Source organism: Tachypleus tridentatus, chromosome 3 (genome assembly GCF_004210375.1).
Source record: "Tachypleus tridentatus isolate NWPU-2018 chromosome 3, ASM421037v1, whole genome shotgun sequence".
Lineage (NCBI taxonomy): Eukaryota > Metazoa > Arthropoda > Merostomata > Xiphosura > Limulidae > Tachypleus > Tachypleus tridentatus.
Genome location: NC_134827.1, coordinates 108,261,548 through 108,266,170, shown reverse-complemented (window position 1 = coordinate 108,266,170; position 4,623 = coordinate 108,261,548).

The following is a 4,623-nucleotide window of genomic DNA, read 5'->3' as shown; positions in this document are numbered from 1 at the left end:
CATTGTACAGTTGTGGTTGGTTGTTTTTTTTATTGAACAAAGGTTTGAACACAGAGTTTGTTCTTATGAGAACTTAACTTTGATTAAGTGTTTCACAATGGTATTGCCCTTTAGAATCAAACTTATAATTATTAATCGTCAAATAATGAACTCCTTTTAGAGTTTAAATTATACGAATGTAACCCGTACTGTATTTTATAATTCGTGAATAAATTTTCTTAAGCTGTGTGAAGATTAATTGGCCCGGCATGGCCTAGCGCGTAAGGCGTGCGACTCGTAATCCGAGGGTCGCGGGTTCGCGCCCGCGTCTCGCTAAACATGCTCGCCCTCCCAGCCGTGGGGGTGTATAATGTGACGGTCAATCCCACTATTCGTTGGTAAAGAGTAGCCCAAGAGTTGGCGGTGGGTGGTGATGACTAGCTGCCTTCCCTCTAGTCTTACACTGCTAAATTAGGGACGGCTAGCACAGATAGCCCTCGAGTAGCTTTGTGCGAAATTCCCAAACAAACAAACAAAAAGAAGATTAATACTAGCAGAATATAAACGAAATGCTGACAAGTCGAGCATTTACCTTAACTGTCTTTAACCTAACTCTTCCAGCTCCAAGTGGCACAGCGACGCGTTTTGTACAGTTGCAACGCTAGAAATCGGAACACAGAACACAGATAGTCCATTGTGTAACTTTGTGCTTAACTTCAAACAAACATGTTTGTTGTTTTTTTTCATGATGGTTAGGGTATTACAATCCATGTATAACATCTTCACGTTCATTCACTAAACCTGTTGGATTGGCGTGGTCAGGTGGTTAAGGCACTCGACTCGTAATCTGAGGGTCGCGAGCTCGAATCCCCGTCATACCAGACATGCTCACCCTTTCAGCCGTGAAGGCATTATAATGTGACGGTCAATCCCACTATTCGTTGGTAAAAGAGTAGCCCAAGAGTTGGCGGTGGGTGGTGATGACTAGCTGCCTTCCCTCTAGTCTTACAATGCTAAATTAGGGACGGCTAGCGCAGATAGCCATCGTCTAGCTTTGCGCGGAATTCAAGACAAAACTAAACCTTTTCGTCCTTTTAGTCGTGAGGATGGTATAATGTAATGGTTAATCATATTGTACTTAAAGAGTAACTTCAGAATTGGTGGTGGTGGTGTGTGTGTGTGTGCCTTCCCTGTTGTTTATTACCTATATTTAGAACGGCTAATAAGGAGTCGCTTCGTGCGAAGTTCGAAGACAAATCTAATTTTTGTATAATTATCACAAGTCTTTCGTCGATGTGTGATTATATATTCTTCTATCTAAAAACTGCTTCGGCTAAAAGGGGAGGTTACTAGAAATGCATTGAGAATAATGTTTTTATATTCACATCACCTAAAGAAACAACTAATAATACTGTTGTTTTTTTTCTTTCTTATTTTGCCAAATAAGGACCCATTACATTAATCCGTTGCACTGTCAACAATATTGATGAAATTCGAAAACCGACAAACATTTGGAATGCAACATCGACATTTCGAAACGGACTGTAATAATATGTTGAATTATTCTGCTATTTCTGATTCAGTTGGAACATTAAAAGAATATCGTGTTAAAGATAAGAGAAATAACTTGTAACAAGATTTATCTATTTAGCATTTTTATATACGTTCTTTTAAGTATGTTTAGAAACTTTTGTTTTTAATTTCGCGCAAAGCTGCACGAGGGCTATGTGTCCCTAATTTTGCAGTTTAAGACTAGAGAGGAAGGCAGATAGTATCACTATCCTCCACCAATTCTTGGACTATTTTTACCAACAGTTTGTTTGTTTGTTTTGAATTTCGCGCAAAGCTACTCGAGGGCTACCTGCGCTAGCCGTCCCTAATTTATCAGTGCAAGACTAGAGGGAAGGCCGCTAGTCATCACCACCCACCGCCAACTCTTGGGCTACTGTTTTACCAACGAATAGTGGGATTAACTCTCACATTATAAAGCTCCCACGGCAGAAAAGGGCATGTTTGGTGTGACGGAGATTCGAACTCGCGATACTCAGATTACGAGTCGATGCCTTAACCACCTGGCCATGCCGGGGCCTGTTTAGAAACGAAACTATGAGAGAACTCCGTGGAGCATAGTTTCATTCTACTAATTAAGTCCTTCCCATGGAAAATTCTACTACCGAAACTGTTGGTAGTTTTCAATCCTTCACGTGACATAAGTACAGTCTTTCTATCACGTTTTGTTACTGTTTATGAAGTAATTTGCTCAGAGATAAATAAACATTAGTACCGTGGTCGTACTGTTACGTTATTTAACAAAGTTTTACGTACGTTAGTATTTATCCTTGAACCAAAAAATAATAATAATAATAACTGGTTAGATGTAACCTTTCAGCGACCTGCTGAGATCTCTGAATGATATAGGCCAGTGAACTTGCACACTAGGAAAGCAGAAATCATACTAGACGACTGAAGGAAACTGTGAAAACAGGCATGTGGAAGGGACAGGTACAGATTTAATTGGACATTCTAGCTGTAAGAAGTTTGGTAATAAAGACGGCCGATAGAACATTTTAATTACAAGTTTCTTAATAATGATGAAGGGATAATTTGTTTCGAACTTATAAATAAAATGTTTTCTGTTTTGTCAACCGTCTTTATTAGAAACCATAAGGACATAGAGAATGTTTACTTGAGGAAGAAGAGATTCAGTGGACGTTGACCTGGTGTAGGAGAGAGGGTCCGTGGTAATAGAATATTCACAATGGACAACTGGTGTGAAATGTTTGGTTTGGTGTTTTATGGCGCAAAGCAATGAGTTTATCTGCGCGTTAAATGTTTAAATCAGCGATATACGATATCTAATAATAAGGACGGTGCAACACATTCTGGACTGTATATTAATTTAATGAACCAATCCATCTGTTAAAAATGTTTTCTTAAAGAGGAGCCTCTCTTTATTTTTAAAATGGAACTTGTGTGTTCGCGCCTTATGGTCTTCAGAACGTCACACAGAGCAATCGGAGTCCATTGTCTTTAGAACGTCACACAGAACAATCAGAGTCCATTGTCTTATTATCTTCAAAACGTCACACAGAACAATCAGAGTCCATTGTCTTATTATCTTCAAAACGTCACACAGAACAATCAGAGTCCATTGTCTTATTGTCTTCAAAACGTCACACAGAACAATCAGAGTCCATTGTCTTATTATCTTCAAAACGTCACACAGAACAATCAGAGTCCATTGTCTTATTATCTTCAAAACGTCACACAGAACAATCAGAGTCCATTGTCTTATTATCTTCAAAACGTCACACAGAACAATCAGAGTCCATTGTCTTATTATCTTCAAAACGTCACACAGAACAATCAGAGTCCATTGTCTTATTGTCTTCAAAACGTCACACAGAACAATCAGAGTCCGTTGTCTTATTGTCTTCAAAACGTCACACAGAACAATCAGAGTCCATTGTCTTATTGTCTTCAGAACGTCACACATAACAATCAGAGTCCATTGTCTTATTATCTTCAAAACGTCACACAGAACAATCAGAGTCCGTTGTGTTATTGTCTTCAAAACGTCACACAGAACAATCAGAGTCCGTTGTCATATTATCTTCAAAACGTCACACAGAACAATCAGAGTCCATTGTCTTATTGTCTTCAAAACGTCACACAGAACAATCAGAGTCAAGTGTCCTATTGGTTCCCCAAATGATCTCGTGAATGCCAATAAGAACACCTCTTAACCTTATCTTTGCAAGAGAACAAAGATAAAAAATCATGATTTATCCTTATAAGAAAATGTTCCATTCCTGGAATCAATCTGGTTTCCTTCCTCTGAACTCTTTTCAATAAGTCAATATCCTTTCTTATATAATTTCTAGGAGAACTGATCAATGATTTCTATACATAGATAATTACTTCTTTGGACACTTTTTGTCATCTTTGCTACTAGCAATAGAGCACTGCCTAGAGGACACAACTTTTTTACTTTCCTCAATGATGGGACAGTAGTAAGTCTTCAGATTTACGATGCTAAAATTAGGTGCTTGGTGAACAAAGCAGATAGCTTGATGTGGCTTTACTACAAGAAAAGCACACGCTTTCCTTAATGAAGGTGTATTTTGTTAGAATATTTAGAATTTGTCTGTCCAAACAAGTAATATGATAGGCCTAATTTTCACAATAGTTTCTGCCATCCCTATAAAGAAAAACAAAGTTGAATTCCTATTTCCCCAGTCCTCGGGTATCTACCCACGGACCTCCATGTATTAACAATACAGAATTGTTTTTAATGCTTTGCTAGCTTTAAAATGCAACTAGTAATCATGCTACTGGCTGCAACATTACAACCACATTCCAGTTTATTTTAAATTCTGAGGGCCTGGCATGGCATGGCCAGGTAGATAAGGCACTCGGCTCGTAATCCGAGGGTTGTGGGTTCGAATCCTCATTACACCAAACATCCTCACCCTTTTAGCCAAGAGTTGGCGGTGGGTGGTGATGACTAGCTGCCTTCCCTCTAGTCTTACACTGCTAAATTAGGGACGACTAGCGCGGATAGCCCTCGTGTAGCTTTGTACGAAATTCAAACCAAATCTGCACATAGCGCCTACTTTTGAGAAAAATTGAACAGTACAGAAT